The 12,463-nt window shown below is 37.1% G+C and overlaps 1 long non-coding RNA gene across 3 annotated transcripts in view; it reads left to right on the top strand.

Moving 5' to 3' along the window:
• The window catches only part of LOC107183536, a 17,247-nt gene extending 6,479 nt beyond the window's left edge, over positions 1-10,768 (top strand). For 2 of the 3 annotated variants that reach the window (XR_001514328.1, XR_001514329.1), the window contains exons 3-4: positions 2,680-2,905; positions 3,065-3,203. This is a non-coding gene — a long non-coding RNA (uncharacterized LOC107183536). Of the gene's footprint in view, positions 1-2,679; positions 2,906-3,064; positions 3,204-10,698 lie in introns of those variants that run through there. The other variant, XR_001514330.1, reaches the window with a different exon arrangement.
• Positions 10,769-12,463: the final 1,695 nt, after the last annotated feature.

The raw sequence follows: 12,463 nt of genomic DNA, 5'->3' as shown, positions 1-12,463 counted from the left end.
AGGAAACCCTTGAGGAAGGAGCTCATTTTCTTTCACCTGACTTGTTATTTTAGGCTTTATAAGACAATGCAACCAAATGCTGAATTATTCTAATTATTTAATCTGTAAATTTTCCAGACATTTTTTTTCTCCTTTTTCTCTTCTTTCATTTACTTCTCTGTTTATTAGTATATGCACTGAGAATTCACCTTAGAAGCATTAGATTCTTGTTTAAAACTCCAATAAAGACTTTTTTGTTTGTTTCTGTTACATTTGTTTTATTTTTTCATTGAAATTCTTTATTGTTTAAAGTATTACATATGTCTCCTTTTTCTCCCATTGACCTCTCCCCACCTACTCCCCCTGTCTAGCACATGCTCTCACCCCCGCTTATTTCACTTAGCATAATGCTCTCCAGTTCCATCCATGCTGTTACAAATGGTAAGAATCCCTTTTTTTACCGCAGTGTATTATTCCATTGTGTAGATGCACCAATATTTTTAAGCCTCTCATCTGCTGATGGGCACTTAGGCTGTTTCTAGATCTTAGCTATTGTAAATTGTGCTGCTATGAATGTAGGGGTGCATATATCTTTTCTGATTGGTGCTTCTGATCTCTTGGGATTTCTAGAATGGGATTACTGGGTCAAATTGAAGTTCCATTTTTAATTTTTGAGGAAACTCCAAACTGTTTTCCATAGTGGCTGCACCAGTCTGCATTCCCACCAGTAGTGCATGAGGGTTCCTTTTTCTCCACATCCTTTCCAGCATGTGTTGTTTGTTGATTTGTTGATGATAGCCATTCTGATAGGGTGAGATGGTACCTCATTGTTGTTATCATTTGCTCCTCTCAGAGGATTAGTGACTTTGAGCATTTTTTTCATATGTCTCTGGGCCGTCTGTATTTCCACTTTCAAAAAGTGTCTATTTAGGTCCTTTTCCCATTTTTTGAGTGGATTGGTTATCTTCCTTTTGTTAAGTTGTATGAGTTACCTATACATTGTGAAGATTAAACCCTTATCGGGTAAGGGTTTAATATTGTAATAATGTAATATTGTAATATTGGCAAATATATTCTATGCAGTGGGCTCTCTTGTTGTTTTGTTGATGGTTTCTTTTGCTGTACAAAAGCCTTTTATTTTGATGTAGTCCCATTTGTTTATTTTCTCCTTAGTTTCCATAGTCCTAGGAGCTGTGTCTGTAAAGATATTGCTACAACATATGTCTGCTATTTTGCTGCTTATGGATTCTTCTAACATTTTTATGGCTTCCCATCTTACGTTTAAGTCCTTTGTCCATTTGAGTTTATTTTTGTGTACGGTGTAAGTTGGTGGTCTAGTTTCATTTATTTTTCATGTATCTGTCCAATTTTTCCAACACCATTTATTGAAGAGACTGTCTTGACTCTATTGTATGCTCTTGCCTCATTTGTCAAATATTAGTTGAGTGTAATAGCTTGGGTCATTTTCTGGGTTCTCTGTTTTGTTCCATTGGTCTATATGTCTGTTCTTGAGTCAGTACCGAGCGGTTTTGAGAACCGTGGCTTTGTAATATAGCTAGATATCTGGTATTGTGATCCCTTCAACTTTGTTCTTTCTCATAAAGACTTTTAAAAACATAACTTCAACATCAAAGCAATCATTCCTTAATTGGAGCTGACAGAGGGTGGGAAGGCAGCTAAAGGAACAGTATCTCTATCTCTATCTTTTTTGATATAAAGGACATAATTTGTTCATTTGGAAAAATCTGAATGAAGTCTGTATATTAGATAATTGTTTTGTAGCAATGTTAATTTTGTGGATTATGAAAATTATATTACAGTGACATAAGTTGTTCTCATTCCTAGGAAATATACACTGAGGTATTTAGGAGTAAAGGGATATTGTGTTTGCAATTGATCATCAGGTGAGAAAGAGATAGTAAAATGGGATATCTTGATGAAGAGTATATGGAAAAATGTTTTTATACTACTCTTGCAACTTTTCTGTAAGTCAGAAATTATTTAAATAAAACAAAATTTAAAGATTTTAAATTTATTTTAGAGAGAGAGAGAAACATCAACAGGAGAGCAAAACTTCAATTGGCTGCCTCCTGCATGCCCCATACTGGGGATCAACCCTAAAACCCAGGCATGTGCCCTGACCAGGAATCAAACCAGCAATGCTTTGGTGCAGAGGATGACGCCCATCCAACTGAGTTAGACAGGCCAGGACAACTAATTAAAAAAATATCCATACTTAGCACTTTCGACTTATTCTGAGGACAAAAGGAAATGGAGGGCTTTGTGTTTTACAATGATGTCTCATTCTGCAGTGTAATGAATGGTTCAATCTGGTGGGGACTCATCACCAGTTCAGAGGCTCTTGTAATAATCCAGGTGAGTGATGATGGTGGCCTCAAATAAAGGATGGCAATGGAGGAGAGAAGCAGATAGAGAAATGAGATACCTAGAAAGTAAAAATCAGAGGACATGATGGGATGTTATAGAAGTTATAGAGAGGGATGAGTCAGGGGTGACCTTTGGGTTTTTCCTTAAGTGATTGAGTAGATGTGTATTGAATTTGTGAGATAAGCACCAGAGGCAAAGGAGCACATTTTAGTGGCAAGGACGATTTTAGTTTTAGACCTTACCAGCAAACTAGCTCTAGCTATAGTCTTCCCCATTTAAATTGATAGTAATGCCTTCCTTCCAATTGCTCAGGTCCAAAACTTTGGAAATACATTTTCTCACATCTGACATCCCGTTTACTAGGAAACCTTGTTGGCTCTGTCTTCACAAAATACCAAATATCTCACCACTTCTCACCACCTCCACTGATACTGTGCTGGTTCAAGCCACTGTCTGGATTATTTCACAGCTTCTTAACAGGTCTCCTGTATCTACATTTTCTCTATACAGTAACCAGTTGGATGTTCTTCAAACACAGGTAATGCCACCCCTCTGATCTAAACTCTCCAATGACTTCAAATATCTCTCAGTATAAAAGTCAATGTCCTTCCAAAGGCCTTTAAGATTCTGCATGGAATGACGTATAGTACTGCTTTGATCACATCTCACACTCTTACACTTGTTCACTCTGTTCCAGCCACAGCAACCACTTCGATTCTCCTTAAACTTGCAAGGCACACTCCAGCCTTGGGTCCCTTGCTCTTGTCCTCTCTTCTGGAATGCTCTTTCTCCAGCTAGCAATATAACAGAAAACTCTGAAATGACAAGGACTTAAACAAGGTAGAACTATTTCTCTATATAGTATAAAGAAAATATAAAAATAAGGTGTCAAAGGAAGTTATTGTGACCCCACAATGTGTCATTAAGCCCCAGGCTCAGACATTTTTGCTTCTATAACTTCAGCATCCTTTCTTAAGGCTACTTCATGACACAAAGTGCATACTGGAGTCCCAGATATCATGTTCATATTTTACACTGCCACCAGGAGGGTAGGCAGAAAGAAACTCCCAATTGAGTCAGTTCCATCATAAGAAGCAATCTCAGCCCTTCCACAAATAAATCTGTGTATAGCTCTTTGGTTACATCTTACTCACAACTTACCTTTAAAAGCCTTTTGAAGGACTGTGGATTTCAGGGTGAAAGATCATATTTAGGTGCTAGGAAGGCTGGAAATGCAGTTGTTTATTTCAGGTGTTAACATGCTCAGCTAAAAATTAGAGTTCTGTTACTAAGGAGAAAGGGGTGAATGGATATTGGCGAAGGGAGATAGCAGGTTTTGCTGCAGATATCTTATTTCTAATGTTGATGACTTCACCAGTACCTGTCCTCTGCCAGCACAGCCACAGGGCCTGATGCCACATTACCCATCTTCACTTTGGGAGGTGGGCAGTGGAGAGCCAGGCTTTTAAGCCATATTGGTGAAGTGGTAAGAAGGAAGGACAGGCTAGGAGAAAGGGTGTGGTAGCCCTGGGCATCTAGGAAAGGGGAGCTTTTGGTTTTGATGAATCTATGACTAAACTAAAGTTTGAGTCTTACTGTTCATTTTTATCCTTGTTTTTCTTTCCTCTGTAATCATTTGCACTCAGAGTTGTCTCCATGTGATTTGGCGTGAGATGTAGGTGTTCTGCTGGGCCTGGGTGTGAAATATGTCCATGTTCAGAGTTTCTCATATTTCCCATTTCTTTTTCATTTTCATTTCCGTATAGGGCATTGGTAAGGCTTTTTAGCCACATGTGATATTATCAAGTACAACTTGAACAAAGAGATGCAAGTATGAGTGAAGCTTTGCTGCAGAGATAGATAGGACTTAAGTTACAATAATATATTTTCTGAGGTGTAAACTTCTTTGTGAAAAGAATATGTATATAAATTTATCTGTTTTAATAAACTAGCTGAATTGAGGGGTTGCTAGAATTAAAAATAATTAAATACCAGGAGATTATTTCCTAAGATTTGACAATTTTAGAAATAATTTTTAAAAACAAGTTAGACAAAATATACATATTATAATATACTAGAGGCCCAGTGCAAAAAATTTGTGCACTGGGGGAGGGGTGTCCCTCAGCCCAGCCTGCACCCTCTCCAATTGGGCCTAAACAGGCAGTTGGACATCCCTCTCACAATCCAGGACTGCTGGCTCTTAACTGCTCACCTGCCTGCCTGCATGATCGCCCCTAACCACTCTGCCTGCCCGCCCGCTCACCCCCCTTAGTCCAGAAAGACCTCTGCCGGCCTTGTCACCCCCAACTGCCCTCTCCTGCTGGTCTGGTCACCCATAACTGCTCTCCACTTCTGGCCATCTTGTGCTGGCCATCTTGTGACCACATGGGGGCTTCCATCTTTGACCACATGAGGGTGGCCATCTTTGTGTGAGGATGTGATGGTCAATTTGCATATCACTTCTTTATTATATAGGATTCCATAGAAAATGTCTTTAGGAATACCCATTATTCTCTGGTTACTAGTTATCTCTGCACGAGTGACAGGAGGAATTTTATTTTCTATTATCTCTTTTTGTGATTGGTTTGTATACTTTTTTATTTTGCATAAACTCCCACCCTCAAACCCAAGGCAAGAAAAATAGCCCAGGAGTGATGCAGATTACTCAATGAGGAGGTAGTTAACATGTGATCTTCCCATGTGACACAAGTGATATAATCTACAGCACTACAGTGGTGGCTCATGGGTTGGAGGTGTGGGCAGCTCCTACTTATGCCAACTTCTAAGTTACCAAGAAAATGCTCTAACCACACAAATGAAAGTTCCTTTTGGGAGGTATGTTGTGGTTGGGTAGTTTCCCTTCTGTTGTAAGGATAATGTCTAAGCAGGAGGTCCCTGGATTTGCTCTGTTCAGAAAGTCAGGGTACAGTAATCAGACAATAGCCAACACAAGTGATTTATTCTAAAATCTCCAACTCATATCAAGATTTACCATGTTGTATAGTGCCAGGTGGGTACTGGAAATATTACAGAGATCACTTTTTAAAATATAAGATTGTCTAACCACTATGTGTACACCTGAAACTTATATAAAATAACATTGATTATAAAATGTAATTGAAAAATAAAATTTTAAAAAAGGAAAAAGATTTACCATGCAAATATCTATCTATTCTGGGGAATGTTGGAGAAAGGATAGGGATCTTTTAGGTGTAAAACCCTGGGAAATGCAGATTGTTCCAAACTTTTAAGCCAACAGTGGTATGGATACTTGGAAAAACATTTAAATGTATGTTGCATATGCAGCAAAAGGGAAGGTAGGTCTGGGTGCTGAACAGTGGAGGAATGGAACCAAAAAAGATGAGATAGTATGACCAACATGGAAGGCAGCTCTGATGGTGACAAGGAAAGCAAGAGGATCATGGCACAGCTGGGCAGGACAAGCCAATATTTTTCCTCTGGAAAATGCCTCAGAAAGATAGAAATAAATATATTAATATCTGTCTTTTATAATATCAAATGCATTTCCACCTCAGCAAGCTAATTTTTTTCCAAAGATGTATTTGTAAATCTGTAGAAACAGCTTAATTCTCTAATATAATACCTGGTAGGAATTCTAGCCTTTTTTCTATAAAGCTCAATTTCTTCCTAATGACTCTTTTCTCATGGAAACACACTATTGCCCAAGATTAGTTACAGAGATCTGATGATGATTATTCCAAAAGAAAATAAGTGTCTACATTTGTTGATTTAAACCTTTTGCCAAAAGAAACCATTTCTTCTCTTAATTGAGTAAATAATCTTATCTTAAAAGAGTAAGTTCTTATTGTGGTAGAAACTCACTTTTCAAGGCAATTTGTTTATTTTGGTCATTTAAACAAAATAACTATCTCTACTCATTATGAACATCATGGTTTTCAAAATATGGTTCATTCGCGTATGCTTGCAGCTATTATTTTTGGATTTTGTTAAACTTGAAAGGACAGCATCTTTTGTTTTTAAATCATATATATTGAAATGTGGAACATAAGCCACTGTGATATTCAATATGATATTTTAATCACCTAAGTCAAAGGAAACAACATTCCATTTTCATGGCAAATATAATTTGCAGGTGACCTTACTGTTCATTTGCATTTGTTCTTAGGGTGAATTAGGTGTCTTATGGAAGTCTTCACATCAAGAGAGTTACTGAGGCTCATACTAGTAGTTCAGAAGTGTCCCTTCCAATAGGTTTCTGCCTAGTTGAAAAGCAGATGATTTTATGACCTGAAAACAATCATCTGAATAAGGATAACTCACTCAGGGATATTGTGTGGGAAGAGAAGTGTCAAGTACTGAAAGCCCAGATATAAAAAGAGTAATGTGATGCATGAATTAGTTGCTAAAATGGTAATCCTGATTATATAAAAAGGAAACACCCAAGAGATGACCTTAATTGTTCCTTAAAAACAGCAGTGGTGTACTCTGCTGAAAGCTTGCTCTGACAACAGTTGAAACCCTCAGCTTCTCATGATGGTTTCAGATTAAGGTGGCATGTATTCCCTTTAAAGTTAACACCATTTATACATACCTTCTTCCCAAAGCAATTCCTTTCCATTTAAATAACCCAGGCTGCCTTCAAGAAGTCTCTCATGAGAATTAACTTGTATATGATACTTAACTACTTAGTAAACCTTAAAGTGTCAAACGAATGCTTATTCTTATACCAGGGGGGCATAAATCTACCTGAAAATAGAGTTGTAAAGGCAATGCAAAATTTTCATCAGATTGTAATTTACAAAATTAATTAAGACATTTTATGTTATAATTCTTGTAAGGTGAATGTAACTCTATATAAGAAAATAATTTAACAAATGCCTCTAATCTAATGCTCCCCCTCTCCAGGATTACTTTGAAGTGAGTTAAAACACTCTGATAAAAAGGTTACTTATACAAATGCATGTCTATTATTTTTTAAATATATTTTATTTATGTGTGTATTGAATACCAGACAATGGAATTCATAAAAGGTTAGAGATGAAATGAACCCTAGGGATCATCTAGTATATTTTTCATTAACTAGTCTTTGACAGAGGCAAAACTAGAATTTAGGTCTTTCAACTTCTAGTCTTTGTTCCTTTCATTACACTGAGTTCTTTATTGCCCTCATTTAAATTATTTTTTGAGAAAATTAATAACTTCACCAATGCTCTTCAAAATTTTATTTTTAGATATGAATTTCTAAAATTTGAAGTATGTTACTAGCTTCTATGGGAAAGATTATTTGATAATGTATATTATAAATAATTTTTAAATCTAAGAAATAGCTTTCTCTACCTCAAACATGGGTTAGGAATGCTGATTAGCAAAATAAGTCTTTATTTTCAACCTTGAAAAGATTTCATTTCTCTTTCATGAATTCTGTAAACTTTTTCTTCTTTGATAGTCACACTGAATTGCTATATAAATCAAAGTTTAAATTCCCAACTCATTGTAGGAAAGCAAACACTCAAAGTTTTGGCAGTACCACTTTAAGGAGAATCTAAAGTCCTTGCTTTGTCGTTGTCTCATTCAGATCATAATAAATATTTCATTCCCAATCTAATGGATTTGGCTTGGAGTTATCTTACATAGCCATATTGTGATGTTAGGGTTTGGTTTGTTTTAAAAATTTATAGCAATTCCAAGCAGAATTTAGATCTATTCTCACAACTGCCAATAGTGCAGGCCATTTTCTATAAACATCTTCTAAAAAAAAATCAAACACACATTATCCAAAGAACCAAAGACACAGCTGTTTCTGGTTCTGATCTTAAGAAACATCAACTTTTTCTTGACAAAGTGCAAGGGAGCAGGGAATTGATGAAGTCTGATCACCTATTCCAAGGAATTCTGCCTGGGGATGGAAAGAATGGAAGAGGATGTCACTGACATCACTTTCCTGTTTAACTCAAAACTTATTTCCTAGCTGAGATGAGAAAATAAAAGTAGTGAGAGATCTATGTAGTCCAAAATGAGATAAAGAACTATTTATTTTGTCTTTTTTATTTAAAAAATATAAATCATTTGAGTTAAAGTATAATTACTATATGACCTAGCAATTCCATTCCTAGGTATTCATCCAAGAGAACTAAAAGCATATGTTCACACAAAGGCTTCTACATAGTTTTCCTCTTGTTTCTAAAATCCTCAAACTGAAAACCAACCCAATTGCCCATTGATAAAGTATAGTATAATCATACCAAGGAATACTATTCAATAAAAGGGACAAACCATGGATACATAAAACAACAGGAATGAATATCTACATTTTGCTGAGCAAAGGAAGCTAGAGACAAAAACAATAAATAAAGTATTATTATAAAGTTCAAGAATAAGCAAAACTACTCTAGGTAGAAAAACATTAGAATAGTAGTTTCCAGGGATGGGTAGTGTGGGATTGACTGCAAAGAAACACAAAAGACTTTTGGAGTGCTGCTATGACTTGATTGGGAACAGTTTTTATACAAGTGTACATCAAGGTTTCTCAATCTTGTTGTATTGATATTTTTGGGCTGGATAATTCTTTCTTGAGGAGGGCTGTCTTGTGTATAGATTATTTAGCAGTGTCCCTGGCATCCATTCTCTAGATGCCAGTAACACCTCCACTTATCTCAGATGTGACAACCAAAAGTGTCTCCAGACATTGTCAAATGTCTTCTAGGTGACAAAATTACCCCTGGTTGAGAATCACTGTTGTGGTTCATCAATTCTTATCAAACTGTATATTTGAAATAGGTGTACTAATTTTGCTATATATACATTATACCTCAGTAAAGTAATTAAAAGTAACCCCTTTGGGAAAAAAAGAGAAACTTTACAGTGGAGAAACCTGACAAACACTACCTCAGCCAAGTGATCAAGGTCAACATCAACAGTGATAAGTCATGTTGATAGTATGAATTCTAGGTATAAATATAATGAGAATTGGTCTTCCTTCCAAAAACACATGACCCCAGTGTAATCATGAGAAAAACATCATACAAATTCTAATAAGAGGAACAATCTATAAAACAGTACTTCTCAAAACTATAAAAAACAAGAGAAGTCTGAGAAATTGTCACAGCCTAGAGTAGCCCAAGTGGAAATTATAATGAATGTAATGTGGGATCATGGATGGGATCCTGCAACAGAAAAAGAGCAATAGATAAAAACTAAGGAAATCAATAAAGTATGGACTTTAGTTACTAATAATGTAACAATATTGGTTCGTTAATTGTGACAAATATACCACACTAATGTAAGATGTTTATAATAGGGGAAACTGTGTATGGGGTATATGAGAACTCTTTGTACATTGATGCAATTTTTCTATAAACCTTAGTATTTTCTAAAATAAAGCATTTATTAAAAAACTAGGGGCCCAGTGCATGAATTTGTGTACCTTGAAAGGAACTGTGGGCTGCAAGGCTGCGGTGGGCAGAGGGGTGTATCTCAGCCCATCCTCCACTCCCCCCACCCCATTTCTACTGGAAGCCCCACTCCCACTGGTCCTACATGCATACTGCACTGGCCCTGCTTGCACCTGCTGGCAGCACCCAGCGATTGGGGCCGGCGCTGGGCACCAGCAGTGGGTGAGTGGCGGCGCTGGCAGCAGGTGTGAGTGCAGGGTGAGACCATGGCGCACAGGAGCAAAAAATTTTCAGTAACCACCAGAGGCTTGTGCAGATGACAGTGACCAGTGCTCCACCTTGGTCTGGTGCCCCTGTTCACCTGCTCCACCATCGTGTCGTGGCCGATGTCCACCATGTTGCATGCTCTGCCACCAGCTGCCAATACCCACCATGTTCTGCACGCATCCCCTGGTGGTCAGCGCACTTCACAGCAACTGGTTGTTCGGTTGTTCCACCGTTCAGTCTATTTGCATATTAGGGTTTTATATTATAGATAACTTAGTATTGACACTAAGCTTATAGAACACACAGAAATCTACTTATGTTTTTTGTTGAATTTTGTTGGGTTTTAATACTGTTAACTACAAACATGTCAAAGACATTTTATTAACTCATTGCCATCTACCCCTAGACCTTTGATCTCATAAATGACCTTAAAATGTGCTTGGGACATGTTGGGGCCAAATAAGATTTAATTAAATTCAATAAAAAAATTTTGAGCACTTACTATATGCCACACATTGAACTAGTTATTGGGGACGGGAAGATGGATGAGATTTGGTCCCTGCTCTCCAGGAGCTCAAAGTCTTGAAAGAGGCCACCATCTGGTGTAATGGTGGAGTTATTTATTACAGGAACATCAAGGTGGAAAAGATTATTTTATAATGGCAGAGCCTTTTTCTCTCCCACAAAACAGATTATAGTGATTCTGTCCTAGGGAGGGCCCAAGCCTGGATTAAGGTGTTAAAGGACTATTTTTAAAAGAGAGGAATACCAATCAATGGGAAGTAGGAATATTTATTCAGCATGCTTCATCATCCTCACTACTCTTTCAATGTTGGCCTGTGGAAACTGTTGGGAGAGTTTTGTGAGCCATGATATTTGCATTCTGTATTAATAACAGCAGAACAATTGCATTATGCCAGATAGGCTTTTCTGCCTGATTGTGGGCTGACCTCTAAGTCTTCCTATGGCTGTGCTTTTGCCTGAGTTTCCACATCTGGACAGATCTGAGGAAGGTTTAGGCCAGATGTTAGATAAATTACTGGAAGTCTCTGCATCTCCATTTTCTTATCTGCAAAGAAAAGAAATCCCAAACCTCATGGAATGGTTGGGGTAGGGTAAATGAAAATTCTTTATAAATGGTTAGGTGCTTCCCAGATGTTGGTGGGTTTTACTATCCAGATCTCTTATCTTGACCTGGAACTTATATGGACACTTTTATCTTGGGCTCCTTTGCAGTTTTAGAAAATTATGGTATGTCACATGAGGGAGATGGTGTAGCATGGTAATTAAGAACACAGACTTTGGAGTCAATGAGACCCTGGGCTTGAATCTCAGTTTGGCAATTTACCAGCTGTGAGATAGAGCTATGCTTCCACTGGAGGTTCTTATGAAGATTAGAAGAAATAACGTACAGTTAAGTACCAATTATAGTGCCTGATATGCAGCAAGCACCTGATGCTAAGGTTGTTATTTTTATCCCATTTCTTTATCTACATTCCACCAAAATGTAAACTCAATGAAGTAAAGAATTTTTGTTTATTTAATTCACTGATATACCCCAAATACCTGGAACAGGTAGGCCTACAAGGTTATCATAATTCCTTTGATGGCTACTGTAGTAGCCAATCACCAAGGTACTCCAATGATCCTCATCTGCTAGTATTCACATCCTTCTGTAGTCTTTTCAAAAAATGAGTAGAGCTGAGTAAACTAATAAGATAGTATGAGAATGATGGAGTGTGATTCCTGAGGTTAGGTCAGAATGTTGCATCTTCCATCTTGCTTCTTTTGGATCACTTGCTCTAGGAGAAATAAACTGTTATGTTTTAAATACACTCAAACAGTCCTATGGAGAGGTCCATGTTATGAGAAACGGAGGATTCCTATCATCAACAACCAGCCTTAACATGCCAACCATGTAAGTGAACCATCTTGGCAGTGGATCCTCCAGCCTCATTCAAGCCTTCATATGAAGGCAACCCTAGTTGTTGACATTCAACTTCATCAAAGTTGATTGCAACTTCATCAACGATCATGACTCTCAATAACCTAACCAAGATGTGTACATATTTCTGAACAACAGAACCTGTAAGATAATAAATATTATTTTTAAGTTTTTAGAGACTATGTTAAACAGCAATAAATAATGTAGCCACTCTCCTTATCCATGCTGTATTTACTTTTCTTTGCTAGTTTGTTACTATGTTGACTCAGATTTATTATTTTTTTTAATTTTATTTTATTGTTTAAAGTATTACACATAGTAGTACATATGTCTCCTTTTTTTCCCCATTGACCTTCCCCCAGCCTCCCCTATGCCCTGACACATGCCCTCATCCCAGAAAGAATGCTTTTAAAATACAGGTTGGATTCCCAGGTGACTAAAAATACCCAGAATTCCTAAAAAGACACCAACATGTATCATATGAATCATACAAGTCATCTGAAATCTTCTA

Source organism: Myotis davidii, unplaced genomic scaffold (assembly GCF_000327345.1).
Source record: "Myotis davidii unplaced genomic scaffold, ASM32734v1 scaffold960, whole genome shotgun sequence".
Classification (NCBI taxonomy): domain Eukaryota; kingdom Metazoa; phylum Chordata; class Mammalia; order Chiroptera; family Vespertilionidae; genus Myotis; species Myotis davidii.
The sequence above is the reverse complement of the archived record's forward strand: the minus strand, read 5'-3'. Positions and strand labels throughout refer to the sequence as shown.